The 18,297-nt window shown below is 38.2% G+C and overlaps 1 protein-coding gene across 4 annotated transcripts in view; it reads right to left on the bottom strand.

The window, feature by feature from the left end:
- Positions 1–18,297, bottom strand: part of LOC133528127 (nephrin-like) — a 217,789-nt gene that overhangs the window by 91,514 nt on the left and 107,978 nt on the right. Inside the window, exon 1 of one of the 4 annotated variants that reach the window (XM_061865361.1) lies at positions 3,264–3,554. The exons of the other annotated variants lie outside the window; for them this stretch is intronic. The gene's annotated coding sequence lies outside the window, so the exon portion shown is untranslated. Of the gene's footprint in view, positions 1–3,263; positions 3,555–18,297 lie in introns of those variants that run through there. 4 annotated transcript variants of the gene reach the window in all.

Below are 18,297 nucleotides of genomic sequence, written 5' to 3'. Positions count from 1 at the left end.
TAGTTATAGTAATCCTCTGTATATATCCATTATGTATATTGTTATTGTCAATAAATAAAATACTTTAGTCTTTAGTAGCATAATAATGTATTTTGATAACAGGCAACCATATACTGGTTGGCAACCAGTATAATGTTCACTTTGTATACTATTTAATACTCAGAACGTTTATAGGGTTCCGTACCCAAAGGGTCAAATGGAACTCTATTACTGAGACTCCGCTGTCCGTCCGTCCGTCCGTCTGTATCTCATGAACCGTGATAGTTAGCCAGTTGAAATTTCTACAGATTATGTATTTCTGTTGCCGCTATAACAACAAATACTAAAAACAGTATAAAATAAATATTTCTTTCCAATTTCGAGGTTCTCATCCAATCACCGAAGTTAAGCAACGTCGGGCGGGGTCAGTACTTGGATGGGTGACCGTTTTTATAGACAATGATACGGAACCCTTCCTGTGCGAGTCCGACTCGCACTTGGCCGGTTTTTATTATATTCTGATATTTAACTCCACATTCCATATATTATACCGATACCTTTACTTTTAATAACACGTCGGTGTCAAACAAGCCTGCTGCCTGATGGTAAGCAGTCACCGCAGCCTATGGACGCCTGCAACTCCAGAGGTGTTACATGCGCGTTGCCGACCCTTTAAAAACCTGTACACTCCTTTTTTGAACCTAAATTGTTAGTTGAAAGTCACCTCAAGAAATGCTATCAAAGTTTATACCTACTTAGTCATGTATTTTTTTAGTACCTACGCATGTATTTTGCTTTCTTCGTATTGAAAATGAAAAGAAGAGTGCTTAACGCGGATGAAAGGCAAAATTACATCCCCTGGTTAACAATCTACTATTATTATATATACTTTTTTAAAAATGTACTCGAGTTTTAAAAATGTATTACGGAACCATGCTACATATTTCTGTTTCTTCCTGGTATGAGTCAGTAAGTAGATTGTCTTTGACCACGCGGCATGAAAACTTTTACGATTTTTGCAGGGTTTTTGGACACCTTTTCTTCTTTTGTTGAAAATACATAGTAAAATTATAGGTAGTGTTGTGTTCCTGCCGGAACGGGGGGGGGGGGGGGGGGGGGGGGGGGGGGGGGTCCGGCAACGCGCATGTAAGGGCCGGTACAGACGGACTGCAACTCGACTGTAACTTGTATGGGAACTGCACGTCGACGTTGCAGTTGGAGTGCAGTCGGCATGCAGTTCCCATACAAGTTGCAGTCGAGTTGCAGTCCGTCTGTACCGGCCCTAACTCCGCTGGAGTTTCAGGCGTACAGAGGCTACGGAGACTGCTTACTTACAAATTCGCTTATTAAAGTCCAGTAGAAACGGACCGCGGTTGTTTATTTTAAAAACTGGACCCCGGAAGAAACTAATATACTAAGAAATTTTAAAGTCTAAACAATACGAGAAATAATACTGAGTGACAATTTTTTGGTGATATAAGGCCGGGGTCGTTTTCACCCGCCGCCCGCGGCCGACAGCGGCCCGCCGCCCGCGGCGTCTGAATGGTATGTTCGGGAATGCTCGGGAGTGGTCGTTTTCACCCGCCGCCCGCGGCCGACAGCGGCCCGCCGCCCGCGGCGTCTGAATGGTATGTTCGGGAATGCTCGGGAGTGGTCGTTTTCGCCCGCCGCGTGCGGCGTTCCCCACGCAGCGGGCGAAAACGACCACTCCCGAGCATTCCCGAACATACCATTCAGACGCCGCGGGCGGCGGGCCGCTGTCGGCCGCGGGCGGCGGGTGAAAACGACCCCGGCCTTAGATTATTAAATCTAGCTGCAACTCTGAAAACACGAAAATTGTTTTTCCTCATAAGTGTGATGAAGATACAGAAATAACGAACTCGTGTTAATCAGGCCCTCGCCTTCGGCTTCGAACTAAATGTCACTGTCTGTTAACTCTGCCGTTCCATGTGATACATACATACATACATATACTCACGCCTATTTCCCGAAGGGGTAGGCAGATACCACGGATTTCCACTTGCTACGATCCTGACATACCTCTTTCGCTTCCTTCACTTTTATGACATTCCTCATACACGCTCGTCGGTTTAGGGTGCTCTTGACCTGGACTTTCTTCAGGATTTCCCCGATTTGATCAGTGAAAGTCCGCCGAGGTCTACCCCTTCCAGCTCCCTCTTCTACTTCTCCCTTATACACTCTCTTTTTAGGGTTCCGTAGTCAACTAGGAACCCTTATAGTTTCGCCATGTCCGTGTCTGTCTGTCTGTCTGTCTGTCCGAGGCTTTGCTCCGTGGTCGTTAGTGCTAGAAAGCTGAAATTTGGCATGGATATATAAATCAATAAAGCCGACAAAGTCGTACAATAAAATCTAAAAAATTAAATTTTATTAGGGTACCTCCCCTACACGTAAAGTGGGGGTAAAATTTTTTTTTCGCTTCATCCCTAGAGTGTGGGGTATCGTTGGAAAGGTCTTTCAAAACTAATAGGGGTTTTCACGAAACATTTTTTGATTAAGTGAATATATTCGGAGATAATCGCTCCGAAGGAAAAAAAAAATGTGTCCCCCCCCTCTAACTTTTAAACCATAGGTCCAAAACATATAAAAAAAATCGTTGAAGTAGAGCTTAAGAAAGACATTAAATGAAAACTATAAACTATATATATACGGACATGATCAGTTTAGCTGTTTTTGAGTTATCGCAAAAAGTTTTCCCTTCATAGTAAAAAGACTTACTTTAATTAGGTACTGATTATGCAAATTTGCCTATTTGTTTAACTCGGGTGAAAGGTACCGTTTCATCCCTTGGTTAACAATTTACTGTACTTTAAGTTACCAGTTTAGCTTATTGTGACGGAAGAGTAACTACGGAACCCTACACTGAGCGTGGCCCGACATGCTCTTGGCCGGTTTTTTTAACCTTCTTTCACTCATTCTTTCCACGTGTCCAAACCATCTCAACATACCTTTCTCAATTTTTGTCACTACATCTTCGTTCAGTCCACACTTTTCCCTTATCACACTGTTCCTAATTCTATCTTGTAATTTTACACCACACACACTTCTCAACGCTCTCATTTCCAATGCATTCACTTGACTCTGATGTTTCTTCTGCCATACCCAACTTTCGCTACCATACATAAGTGTAGGCACCAATGTGATGTTGAATTAAACACCATTCCACGTGATGTTGAATAAAAATATTCTATGTCTATGTCTAACTTTAATTTACACTCGTTTGTACATTACCGCCCTTAATACACAATGTACATACGTGTACGTACATTGAGACGCGTGAACATCTGGTCGGAGAAGACGGATGAAGTGGAATAAGGTTCGTTCGCCATTAGTGTTGTTAACGCAAATTGCTGATGGCTGGTTTAGTGGTCCAAGTCATAAGATTTTTCACCACTGCAGCTCTATAAGGTTTAGGTTTAAAGAACTTTATTCTCATAAAGAATTACATAATTCACATATATGAGAAAATTCACTTGTTAAAACTAAGTCTAAGCATAGAGTGTACACAAAAAACATGTTATTAAATTCATAGTCGGTAGAAAAATCCATTACAAGATACTAATTACTAAACGCTCGGAACATATGTTTACGATATCAACTGAACACCATACAGAACCAGCGATGTATGAGGCAGATAAGACGATGCGCTAGGATGGATGCGGGATACTCAAGTGTATAATTGTATCAAACACTGATGAGAAAGTTGCATTTTATCCGCAAGAAGTCAAAAGTAATTTGGAGCTAATTTTGAGTGATTTCTTTGTGTTGGCTGATGGAATTGACTTTTAAATGATGATTTTAAATGATAAATATTTAAGATTTAAAATTCATGCATTTGGATTTATTATGTATTTATTTTGCTTGATGATTGACAGTTAGTATTTTCCCCTAGTTTTGTTGTCTAGATTTTTTTTTGTTTCACTCAGTGGCTAGATATGTTACTCTCATGCCTGGAAACTCGCGCAATGCTCAAGATTCCACTTTTCAACCATGCAGGCGCCGGGTCTTTAATGGATTGCATACACTTTTAGAAATTCGACCCATGCCACCGTGACCAGAATTAATTCAGAGGACGCTGGTTCAATTCCAGCCCTGTCGGATTCAAACCAGCTTATGATTATATTACACTTTGGTCAGAAAATTGGGTCATATTTGTATTCCGCTGCCGCCTATGACTTGCTTCCCCTATAAGCTAATACAACAAGCATCTCGCGTATGTAATGTTGGTCCGTGCGTGATGAAGGTTCATACAATTATTTAGAATTGCCGCCATTTATTCCACGATGCATTGTATACGTGGCTTTTGCAAATTAGACTCTATTCCTTATGCCATAGGTATGATTATAGGAATATATTTGACTATGCGGAAATACGAGACATTTGCTCTTATTATACGTAAATATATGAATCATTTAAGGGATAGGTATGATTGGATTATACGCCATTAGGATCAGACAGAAAAATGGTTCCTTATTGCAAAAAGAATTTGTCAAAGAAAACTATGTAGCCACAGCCAGTTTTACTGCCATTTTTCGATATATTATTAAAACTTTTATTTATGATCATTGTCAAGAGGGCGCTCTTTTTCTCATGTATAGGGTGACAGTTCATTTTAGTATGAAAAATTTAGTTCCAATGAAATTCCGCAATATGGCGCGTGATCATATATTACTGGTCAGACTTTAGGTATCTAATGCTGTTCGGTCATTCAGTGTCTTATTGAGTACCAATTTCTTTACTTAGTATAGTTTCGACTTTAATTTCTTTTGGCAACTTATTTATTTAATGCTTGGGCAATCCAATGGGATGCTTCGGGCCTTCGGTCCTACGCGGAGCTCGGCCTTCGGCCTTCGCTGGGTTTCGAAGCTCAGCGTCGGACCTTATTTATTTAATCTTTATTGCACAAAAGAAAAACAATCTTATAGTACAAAAGGCGGACTTAATGCCACGAGGCATTCTCTACCAGTCAACCTTAAGGCTAAGCAGAGAGATTGTGAGCGGTGCTACAATTACAACAGCAAAACAATACAATTGCTTATTACACAATTTCTGAGTCATTATCTTGTTTTATTTTGCTTTTTTTATGGTAGAGGAGGCAAACGAGCAGACGGATCACCTGATGGTAAGCGATTACCGCCGCCCATGGACACCTGCAACACCAGAGGGGTTGTAAGTGCGTTGCCGGCCTTTAAGATGGGAGTACGCTCTATTCTTGAAGGTTTGAAGGTCGTATCGGTCCGGAAATACCGCAGGCGACAGTTCATTCCACAGTTTAGCAGTGCGAGGCAGAAAGTTCCTGGAAAAACGCACAGTTGAGGACTGCCAACCATCTAATCATTGCTTTTATTCAATCTACATTTCAGGCCTCAGGTTGTCTGGATATCTAGTTGAACTTTAATGAAATATAATTGCTCTTGGGTTTAATGAAACGTATCTCACTTAAACCCCAAGATGATTAACCACAAGCAATCAACGACACAAGAATGCGAGATTAAGAATGTGCAATTTGTGTTTAGCTTAATTAATGCTATCTCTGACTAACAGGCCGATTCGAAAGTACACTTACATCAAAATGATATGTAAATGAAGTCATTTACACTTTGTCATTTAACTGACATCATACAGATATCATTCTGATGTCAGTGTACGTCCGAATTGGCATGTAACTAATATGAGGAAATCTATCTGTCCCGTGAAGCCGGCTACTGGTATCCATCCTTCACCAAATACTGGTACTTTCTTGGATCCTAAGACTGGCGACTGGTTTGCAACTCGGAGTTTCGGTATGTACGCCACATATATGCTCTTGTGGCACGGACGTGGACCGACTGGGACACCATGAATTATCTTGTCAAAAAAGTGCAGGTTATTTTTATGGACATGCGTCACTTAATGACATAATCCGTCGATCTCTTGCCACCATCAATGTGCCTGCTCCTCTTGAGCTGGCTGGCATTATCACATTACCAGGGATGATGGCAAGAGGCCTGATGGGGTATCCTTGGTTCCTTGGAGTTTATAGAATTGGCTTGATGAGTGTTAGTTGCCTGCGGAAAGCAAAGAACAGTCAGCGATAAAAGCTTGTGCCTTTTTTTGCCAATAACATATTTTTGAAAATCATTTGGAGGCCTAGAGAAGAGACCCTCCGCGTCAAAAAGGTCAATCAATACTAAAATAATGTATGGAAATAGTCACGTCACTTTTTGTAGCATCTGTCACACGGATACATTTTTTAAAATTTTGTTTGGCAATTTTCGATGTCAGATTTCCATCTTCACTTCTTCTCTGTCGTTATACTCTTTGCAGAGTATCGTAGTCAACTGATTATATCAGGCAAAAATGTTGCTTGCCATGCAATCTTAATATTTTCCGCGGTTTGAGGTCATTATTGCTAGTTCATTCGGGGGTCCTTCCATGGCAAAATCCCTTGAAATCACGTCAATGATAAATAATCATACATATGGTTATATTTATATACTTGCTTACAAGCCCCAGAACATAAAGCCATATTGGAACAAGCATAGAACCAGACACTTGTAAAATATCGAAGCGCTCATACACCCTCGTATAGTACAGTCCGTGTCCAAGAAATATTTACGATTTCGCCATTTTATTTAATTATATATTTACCTGGAAATGTACATTATTTTTATACATAACTTCTTACCTGACTGCAACAGAAGGAGAGTAATGTTTTTCGAGCTGTATGTATATGGACAAAACGATTAACTACCAGGAAGGGACCAAGTGGGAAACGAGGATCTGGGCGGCCTTACGCTCGCTGGGCAGAAGAAGAATGGCTGACAGAGACACAAGACCAAGAACGGTGGGAGAGGTTGGATTAGGCCTATACCCGGAAGGAATCCTAACACTTTATTAGACTAGTATAGAAAAGTATTTAGTTTCAAAATAGTTTGTATAAGAAGTAACGGTATAAAAAGGTCAGTTAGCGTTGTTCACACTATTGTTCGTTAATCCGCTCACCCACTCCGTTCAACCGCACCAGCTAGCGGATGCCCATATCTCGAACAGTAAAACGCAAACGTGTAACCATTTATCTTTTGCCGTCGACTGTACATGAACAGGGCGATGCTACAAATATTTACACCACACTACAAACATGGTGCTATTACTGAAGCTATGAAATTATGCCGATACTTCAGGCTTGGCCACAGATTATGGAATACAAGAGATATGCCACTGTTATTTTGTATTGGAAGTTTTTTTGACGACCGGTTTGGCCTTAGTGGGTAGTGACCCTGCCTACGAAGCTGATGTTCCTGGGTTCAAATCCTGGTAAGGGCATTTATTCGTGTGATGAGCATGGATATTTGTTTCTGAGTCATGGGTGTTTTCTATGTATTTAAGTATTTATAAATATTTATATATTATATATATCAATGTCTAAGTACCCTCAACACAAGCCTTATTGAGCTTACTGTGGGACTTGGTCAATTTGTGTAATAATGTCCTATAATATTTATTTATTTATTTATGATATATGAGGCAAAACGAGCAGTCTAATCGATTGATGGTAAGACCCAAGGACACAAAAGGAACGAACACAAAAAAAAATGGTGTATCTATTACAAAGATTGAGACTAATCTTAAGTTGATAAGCTGGTTGGAGCCAACTCAAATAAACGCATGCTGTTTAAAATCACAATCAATGTATTAGAAATGATAAAATACGAAATTGATTGAGTTTTTTGGCACTTATAGCAAAGTGAGTCCTTCTCCGAACGCAGCTTGCTGAGTATTTTTATTTTATTTTATTTATTAAGTACAACCACATCGTATATATTACATATGTTACATCACAATAATCTTAAAGTACTTCACCTGATATAATACGACAATTATGGAGTACATAGCGTTGTCCAAGCATGATATTGGGAACGACATAAGAACTATGGGACATTACATTTTATAACATTAAATTTGTAAGACTTATAAAACAATTAACTACTATATGTACATTATTTACAATTTTACAAATAAATACTAATACTAATATATAATTTAACACAGAATAATTTAATTTAAATTTGAAATTTGGCACTAATTATTATTTTTGTTTCGGCAATATCTTAGATTTAAATGTGGCATGAAAGATGTCAACGAAATTTTTGTGGGTTGTAAGGCTGTTGTAACTCTGCTCAAGGCTGAGTATTGAGCAGACGGCCGTTCGTGCGTGCCCGGGATCGCGGATATCATTGTTATTGAATTGTTATTTTTAGTTAGTTGTAACAAAAACAAGGTAAAAAATTTATACGTTTGATCAAAAATTATATTTAGCTTTTTTAGAAGCAATTTTCTTCTTAATAACTTTGAAAAATAGTCACATATTTTTAATGGTTTTGTTCGTGATTTTTTTTCTATCAAGCAAAAGTTGTTTAATCAAGTTTCGAAGACTCAATATTCAAATTTTCATATTTTTTGCCAATCGTATTATGATCTTAAAAATAGCTACGATTTTTCAAAAACTCTGCTGGCCAAACGGGCGGCACCATAGATATAAGAAGTAAGGAGATTTATAACGAAGCATAATTTCAACGAGTCTCGCTGTCTCCAACTGTCCCCCACCACATCATTAAAGGCGTGGCCAGACAACCAACTCACGCGCTGTGATTGGCCAAACCGCGCGGTGTAGGAGCCTAGAGCGGCGGCACTAGAGTGAGGACAATTCGATAGAACTATCGATATTTTACATATTCTGAACATGACCTTAAGAGTTTTGAAATTTTTGTTTTAAGTAATAATTGCCATAGATTTAATTTATATTCCTTTAAATTTTTGACCTTATTTGCTAGCTAAGAATTTTAAGGTACGTGTAAGGTATATTAGTTAATCCATAAGTTCTCTCACAAAGGTTTTTACTGATAAAATGTAATACAAAGCATTTAATTAAAAAAAAAAAAATGTACCATGATGCGAAAACTTGTTTATGCTAAACTAATCAAATTGGTTTAAATTTTAGTCATTATTTGATGTAATGTTTGTTTAAATTGTTTACTTTGGGATTGTCGTTAGACGCGAGCGCTCGTCTGGATTCTACTTCACAAAACGGAGTAAAAATCAGTGTTTCATTAAAAAAAAAATAGTTTCAGTTTATTATAGCATATTTCGTCACCAATTGAAAGCAATTCCAGCATGTTACATAGAGTTATGAAGAACTGCGAAAGCAAGTTATAGTAAATTATATTGTAAGTATAATGCACCATTAAAATAAGCTTTTAAATCATATGTACGAATAATTATCAGTAAAAATCTTTCTGATAGAACTTTTGGATCGACTAAGTATGTTTTAAACATATTTATATTCTATCGTTATATAAATGAAAATGATCCAAACAAATAACACTTTTCTCGCTTGGAAACCAGTTAGGGCCTCTACATGTAGCATTTATCCATTTTTCTTTAATACTCGGATTTTTCGGGAAACTGAAAAAAATTGCAATCATGAACATATTTGATTATACCTAGTGCAGTTATTCGAATCGTTGCTAAGAACCTGAATAAAATATACTTCCTTCTTCCTTGCGTTGTCCCGGCATATTGCCACGGCTCATGGGAGCCTAGGGTCCGCTTGACAACTAATCCCAAGATTTGGCGTAGGCACTAGTTTTTACGAAAGCGACTGCCATCTGACCTTCCAACCCAGAGGGTAAAACTAGGCTTTGTGGGGATTCGTCCGGTTTCCTCACGATGTTTTCCTTCACCGAAAAGCGACTGGTAAATATCAAATGATATTTCGTACATAAGTTCCGAAAAACTCATTGGTACGAGCCGGGGTTTGAACCCGCGACCTCTGGATTGCAAGTCGCACGCTCTTACCGCTAGGCCACCAGCGCTTCAAATAAAATATACTTATAGGTATAAACTATAATGTTATAAATAAATTGTACTTAATTAAATCAGTTTATTTTTTGGCGTACCTATTCGATTTTTAATCCAAATTAATAAGTATTAAATTAAACATTAGGTGCATATAAAATAATTGTTAAATTTTACTTGAAAAATTATTACTTTGATACACACTATATCCAAACATTTTTATCGATAACGCTCAAAGATCAATTATATGCACGAGCACCACTCTATTTCGCGGCGTCAGTGAAGGCAGCGGTTGGCGGTCGTACCAAGAAACAATAATGCCCCTGTGAATATCGTTAGCGGTTTAATGCATTGCGCCGTTGCTTAGGACACTACAAATAGTTTTCCATGCCAAAGCGTCAATGTAGAATGCATAGACAAATTGCCACGCGTTTGAATGACGACATGGTCTGACTCAGAAAAATCATATGTCACTGGATTTATTTGTTAAAATGTGTGGTTTTATTGACTAATACGTGAAAAAAAATGTACTCACATGTGGTATGTAACTTATAGTTTTTGGATGCACTCCTATTTCGACACAAAATAACGCTATAATTCGGCATTTCAATAAAATTGACGCGCACATTGTTCAATGACAGCTAATTTGCTACTGTCTTATGGCGGGCCGGTATGGCCACGATGTGGCCATGTCGCGGCGACACGCGCCACGCCTCCGTCAGCCATCTAGTACTTTCTATGATCTGAGGGCGGCACCTTATGATACATTGCACGAACGACGGACTGATCAATAGAAGATTGGTATTAAAATTACGTCTTAAAATTGTGAACCACAGCTGTAGTACTGCATTTTAGTATTTAAAAATTTACCTTCCTATTTTTCATACAAAGTCATTATTCTCTTCAATATACGCTAACATCTGTGTAATGACGTTGCTTGTCATGCTTTAAGCACAACAAAATATGCAATACATTGCGTCTTCGAATAAACTATAAAGTGTACTAAAAATTAAAACACGAGCTATTTTTAAAAGTCGCTGATCAAATGTCGGTCAGTTTAGTACAGCCAAAAATTTAATTTATGTATTGCTCCAGTCCACCCGGTAGTTGGTTTTTAGGGGTCCGTACCCAAAGGGTCAAACGGGACCCTATTACTGAGACTTCGCTGTCCGTCTGTCCGTCCGTCCGTCTGTCACCAGGCTGTATCTCCTGAACCGTGATAGGTAGCCAGTTGAAATTTCAACAGATTATGTATTTCTGTTGCCGCTATAACAACAAATACTAAAACAGAATAAAATAAATATTTCTTTCCAATCTCGAGGTTCTCATCCAATCACCGAAGTTAAGCAACGTCGGGCGGGGTCAGTACTGGGATGGTTGACCGTTTTTATAGATAATGCTACGGAACCCTTCCTGTGCCAGTCCGACTCACACTTGACCGGTTTTTGCGGTAGCTAAGCTTCGCATGTAAACTTGCATATCTCTTAATGTTCTCATCTATGGTCTAGACTAATAACGGTTATTCTAGCCCCAGACCGGAAGCCTGTCCGTAATTAGTTTAAAAACACGCCATGTTGCTGCCAAATTGTAATAATGGAAAAATAACTATTAATCAGTTAAGGCTTTTGAAAAGGAGGTTAAAAATAAAAAGGTCGATTTTTGCAACTTTGGGGACCCATCTCAAGAAAAAAACTTGAAAATGTCTATTTTGGTTTTAATCGCTTTTCCAAAGAAACAATAAACGTTTAAGAATACGCACCCGTGACGGAAATATGTAGTATTCCAAAAAAATCACTAATAATTCGTAGTATAACCATTTGCAGGATATTACGGTTTGTTTTGCGATTTTTGTAATCAATTGATTTTTTGTTACTTCATACATGTTTTTCGAAAACAAAAACATAACTCACCACTTTTTATGCCAAATCATACCAAATTCAAAAGTTACCATATCAATGCTGGGCAAAGCTTATTTCCATTAAAAAAAAATTAAAATAACAACTTTGGTTTCTATGTCATTGGGAGCCGAATTTCAGCTCACAGTTCATCAGATCATTTGTACTTATACACCGTGTTTTTTTTGATTTGCGTTAATTTCGAGGGTGCATTCCTGAGCTTAAATTAAGTAACTTTCTCAAAGAAACCGATATTCTAATTAACTCCATTTCGGAGATTATCAATCATATTTTTTTATATTATAAGGCCCTTACGAGCGTGTACACTTGCCTTAGGGCCTGTTTACTTATTGATTAGTGTTTAGTGCGAGTTCATACATTTGCTACTAACCTAACGTACTATCTCGGACGATCGATGTTAGAAATGACATTGATATATCACAGTTTTCAATTGTTTGGTTGAGTTAAATGTAATGCCCGTGTTACAACAACGCTATATGCAACATTTAGTTACTTTTTATAAAAAATATTAAAAAAAAAACCAAAAAATTTTTTTTATTTTAAATTAACTATGCCATTTAGTTTCCTTAAACGTACTTACCGAAACCCCGGAGTTAACGCAATTTAATAAAAACACGGTGTATAATCAATTATTGTTAGACGATCATAATATATTGTAATATATGCAAGAATTAAATATTCTGAAAGAAATAAATCTAAATTCAACTCACACTATAAAAACACTAACATCCACTGCCAGTCGACTAAAAAACTAAAATTCTCGCAAACCACGAAACCATTTCGCTTTCAATTTATCTGATTCTAAACTTTTTGCCCAAACACTTTTAATTTTAACCATTTGTTCTTTTTGGATTTCAGTAAACGATTCCTGGATTACGAACGCAGGTTGTATGTAAATTCGTGTGAGGATTTTCTGTACACAACGTAGGTGCGTTTGTGAGGGTGAGTTACTTGCAAGGACTGCAAGGTGCAGTACAGTGCAATGCTTCGGTCAAATTATGTTTTTTGAAAATGAAATTATACCCAAATTTAAACTAATATAGTATCATACCTTTGAGTTTGCTGCTTTACGCAACCCCCCCCCCCCCCCCCCCCCCCCCTTTAGCATGAAATAAATCCCGCTTGACACTTTATTTTTCATTTTAGGAATGGTATAAGTTTAGGAATAAGTGTCGATGAAAGAAATAATCCTTATTAAATTCCTAACTAAAAAGGTATTAATCATTTTATTCATATGATACACCATTTTCATATTATACCTAGATGAATTTTGACACAAATTAATACAGTTTTGTTTATAATTTATTAAGGATTGTTTCTAACATTAACACTTTTACTTTTAGAAGTATTAGAACAAATTAAATTCTTTTCAGAAAATATTTTAATTTGTTTTTATTTCAAGTAGAAACACTACTATATAAATTATAAACTGAAATAAATGTCTTATACATATATTATATAAATAAATGTTTTTTATTCGGTCATTTTAGCAAATTTAGTTTTTTTTTTAGGTTTTTTTCCCGTTTTATGCAGAAAATTTAAATACGTCATACACAATCCCACTGACGAGTGATGACAGTGTCAAATATATAAAATGCCAGAAACTAACACATCAGACGTGCAACCTTAACCTTCCTGTTTAAATTCCCAATTAAATTCATATGGAAAAATACAGAAGTTTAAAAAAACTTGATTTTTTTCGGCTTTATCGGTAACTGAAATTTGCATTGTTTTTTTCGAAAGAAACTTGAAAAAACCGGACAAGTGCGAGTCGGACTCGCCCACCGAGGGTTCCGTACTTTTTAGTATTTGTTGTTATAGCGGCAACAGAAATACATCTGTGAAAATTTTAACTGTCTAGCTATCACGGTTCATGAGATACAGCCAGGTGACAGATGGACGGACGGACGGACGGACGGACAGCGGAGTCTTAGTAATAGGGTCCCGTTGTACACTTTGGGTACGGAACGGATTAATTTACTCTTGGTAGCTGGGATCAACCATCACTTTTATTATCTAATCCAAAGTGTACATTTGGGTACGGAACCCTAAATAACGTTTTGTTTGGAATTTTTTCCGGGTTTTTTCAACGCTAGTAAAGGCCTCCTCCAGTGCCATCGATTTGTTCATGTCCTGTGGTACAGTCATCCTCATCTCAGTCAGTCAGTCTCATCAGGTATTGTTATATCGTTCATATAAATGTTAACTTATATATATTTCGTTTTTAGGGTTCCGTAGCCAAATGGCAAAAAACGGAACCCTTATAGATTCGTCATGTCCGTCTGTCTGTTCGTTTTTTTTGTTACGAGTAATTTAGTCATTAATTTACTCTTGGTAGCTGGGATCAACTATCACTTTTATTATCTAATCCGTATAATTGAATTTAATATATCAAGCATTAAATCTTACGTAAATTAAATGATCAAGATCTAAGACCAATAAAACACTTAGTCTAATATATTAGGCGAGATATCCAATCTTTGGTAACCAGACTTTGTTCCCATGACTTACCGAGTGGAGGCAAGCGTGACCTTGTGACCCTTTTATATTGCTTTTGAGTGTATGATGAGTTTAAAAGAAAAACTATCAAGAACAGCTAAACTAACTAAATAAACCAACTTTAATTGCAAGCTCTTTTCAGCAGTGGGTCATATTGTACACAGTACGGCCCGCCTGATGGTAAGCAGTCTCCGTAGCCTATGGACGCCTGCAACTCCAGAGAAGTTACATGCGCGTTGCCGACCCTAACCCCACCCCCCTCGTTGAACTCTGGCAACCTTACTCACCGGCAGGAACACAACACTATGAGTAGGGTCAAGTGTTATTTGGCTGCGGTTTTCTGTAACGGTACTTCCCCAGTTGGGCTCTGCTCTAGATCTGGAATGCCATCCGCTGTGCTGTGCCCTACCACACAAGGCACAAAATGTGTCCTTTTCTCACTAGATCCATTTTGGATCTATGGACTGGATCTATCGAGAATGAAGGCCTAAGTTTCGGAATCAAAACCACAGCCGACAACTCCATAACGGTATTTTGATTTTAAAACTGGGAAAAGTTCCGATACGATCACGACATACGCAAGAGACGTGCTCATAAAGCCGGGGTTACATTAGAGCCACGCCGCATGTCGCAACGCGTGGGATTGCAATCGGTTACATACAATTTGTATGAACGTGGTTACATTAGCTTAGTCCCGCGAGTGGCTGAGCGAGCTGACGCCACGCAGACCGCTCGATGTCGATCGGCGTGGGCGCGGTGGTGGGGGAAGTGACGCGTTGGCTCGCTCCGCGCTAGTATAATCACCACGTGGCTACGCGCATTCACGAATTGGGGTTGGATAACGATCGGTAGCGAAGAGCTGGCCTACACCAGCTACCCACACCGTCCCCAAAATGACGGCCATTTGACCACCCCACCAGTCGGTGGGGAAGCGACCCGCGACAGCCGCCGCAGCCGTGAGGCGGTAGCGGCCCCTCATACCCCCCTGACGGGGGGTATCGACAGATCACTCACTCACTCACGAATTGGAGCCAAGCTGACGAGTCCCGTCAAGTTTCAGGGCGGACGTTCTCGCAGTCACTACTGAACTGACATAAAAAATAATCAGCACGCGCGGCGACACGACGCTGTAGTATAATCACCAGCCGTTGAGTCAGGCAGCGTTGTGACACGCGGCGTGGCTCTAATGTAACCCCGGCTTTACTTATTAAAATTTAAAAAATAATGACAAAAGGATCGCGATTACGCCTTCATTCTCGATAGATCCAACCAGTAGATCCAAGATGGATCTAGTGAGAATTTTTTTGTTCGTTAGATCCAACTTCCGGCCGATGGATCTAACGAGATTTTTTTTTAGTAATAGATCCAGTTTAAATGACAAATGGATCTAGACTCCGCTGTCCGTCTGTCACCAGGCTATATCTCATGAACCGTTATTTTCACAGATTATGTGTTTCTGTTGCCGCTATAACAACAAATAATAAAAAGTACGGCATTCTTTAGAGTTTAGAAATGCAGTAGAACCTCGATAGCACGTATCTCAAGGGAAACGCCAAAAAGATCATGTTAATGAGTATTCGTCTTACGAGTATAGAGTTCTTCTTCTTATGGGCCCTCTGGGGGCTTAGCCCACGATAAAAAACGTACCGAATTACTATTGTCTCTATACCTCTTCCATATTAGTGCGATAGAGACGGATAGCGTTTCGTATCGGTTCTCTGTGAACGGATCTTGGCTAGACCCCTGGTCATTTATACATTATATTCGCCTAAGCTCGTTTAACGTCGTGAATAATGCTACAGAAGGGTAATTTAGATAGGCCAATCTACAAACTAATGTTTTGGCACAATTGTTCGCTTAATTGATTGAGATAGAATTACGTCTGGGTAATAATAGGACAAGATTAGTGTTAATAAAAGCGTACTCCCTTCTTAAATTCCGGCAAAGCACTTACAGCCCCTTTGGTGTTGCAGGTATCCATGGGCGGCGGTAATCGCTTACTATCAGGTGATCCGTCTGCTCGTTTGCCTCCTCTATAATTTTTTTTTTTAATATTATCTAGTTAATATAATAGTATTGTTTTAGTGGGTTTTTCCCGTGAATTTACCCATCTAAAAGATTTATATTCAGAAAAAAAGAATAATAAAACTCTGATCTATATGCAAAATATCTTCTAAACTCCTTCACTCATTTTTGCGTGTTTAGAATCACAAACAAAATGTCACATTCAGGTATAATTCGGCCCGAGTCGGAGAATGAAATACGATAACGATAAGTTCTGGTTTAGATAAGTTCTCATTTAGATATCGTTTGTATGTCGTATAACTGACAGAACCAGCTCGATTCGGGCAAACAATGTCACCTTGACGTTAGAAATATCGTAGATAGATCTTATTGGAATCACAGCGGAATCGAAATAAACGTCAATTTTGACATGTCCTTTAGTCCGTCCATCTTAAACGTGTCTTAATCATTCTTCGAATCGGGCCGTTTATCACGAACATACAGACATCAGACTTGTAAGGCCTTAGGTGAAAAATCTCAGAAATCGAGGTTTCGTTCTCGACATTTAACCTATTTCGAAAACATTCATAACGAAATTATACGAACGGAATGGGAAAGAATAAGATAGATAGATAGATAGATAGATAGAATACTCTTTATTGGCACACCTCAGTAAAAATATACAAGAAAAATAGGCAGACAATAGGTGGTCTTATCGCTAAAAAGCGATCTCTTCCAAACAACCTTTGGGTAGCGGAAATAGAGAAGTTAATCGAAAAAGTAGGTGTTGCTAAACCGTTATGACGCCTACATTCACACACACAATTACAGTGAATAAACATACACATATAAGGAATACAAATAGACATACATAAACATACATATAAATATATATAAAATTAACCGAAACATAGCTAAATATGACAGCAGCATGTCAGCCACAGAGTAAAAATAACTATGTATTATAAACACTCAGGAAGAGATAAATAATGTTCTTTGAGTGATTAATTCATAAGTTTTGATTTATATCGTTGATTTATTCTGTTGCATTTTTTGTTGCAGATGTAGTATTCTAGGCGTCTGTTTACGGCACATTTATTTAGTTTTTTTTTTTTAAGTTACATAGTTCTTATAAAAAGAATATAAAAAAAAACACTACGTATAGTGGTGCTACCAATATTGGAATCATATAAATATAAGAAAATCGCCTCGCCTCGCCTGAAGTTCGCCTTTGTACATAACATTTTTTTTTGTATTGTTTTGTCTGTTTTATGTTAACCTGTTTATGTGCAATAAAGTGACATACATACATACAAAATCATCTAGAGCCTAAATCCAGACAGGAAATTGTCCAGAAAGTTTGTATGTAAAAATTACCACTAGTAGGACATCTACTCTCTCATCTCATTACTATACTCGTCTAAAAACTATCCCAGTGTAAACGTAGCTTCAATAGCGTGGTCGTACTGAACCGAGTTGAGCCCAAACTCCCAGCAAATGAAATAACGGCAGAATGAAAAAGTCCAGTTTCGATTTGAAAAAAAAAAACAGGCGATAGTAGCCAAAAGCTGCAGGCTAAACGAGGGTTTAGGCCAAATAGAATTAAATGAGGTTTTATGGGGTTTAATACAATTTGTTGACCGAGTGTGTAGGCACATAAGGTTGGGTAACTACCTATTTTACCTACATTGGTGTAACCTTAGATTAGCCGCGGCTGCGCCCGCGATACATATTAAAAGTCAGTCATTAAATGACTAATTACTGGACTACACGTGTTTCGCTATCTCAGGACCTATGTATATTAGTTATTCTCTGTATAAATCCAGTATGTATATTATTTTTGTAAATAAATGTTTTAATTCAAACAAACAATGAAATAACCCGGCCGTCCAGATCGGCTCCAAATCGTACAAAAAGCGGATTGTGAAATATAATTGGCAGCTCAAAACTATGGAGCGGTCTAATTGTGGACGTGGGCTGAATATGCATGAGCGGCGGGCACGGAAGGTCCAGACAAGTAATCGAAAACATAACTATACGTTAG

This window comes from Cydia pomonella, chromosome 19, assembly GCF_033807575.1.
Source record: "Cydia pomonella isolate Wapato2018A chromosome 19, ilCydPomo1, whole genome shotgun sequence".
NCBI classification, from domain to species: domain Eukaryota; kingdom Metazoa; phylum Arthropoda; class Insecta; order Lepidoptera; family Tortricidae; genus Cydia; species Cydia pomonella.
The sequence above is the reverse complement of the archived record's forward strand: the minus strand, read 5'-3'. Positions and strand labels throughout refer to the sequence as shown.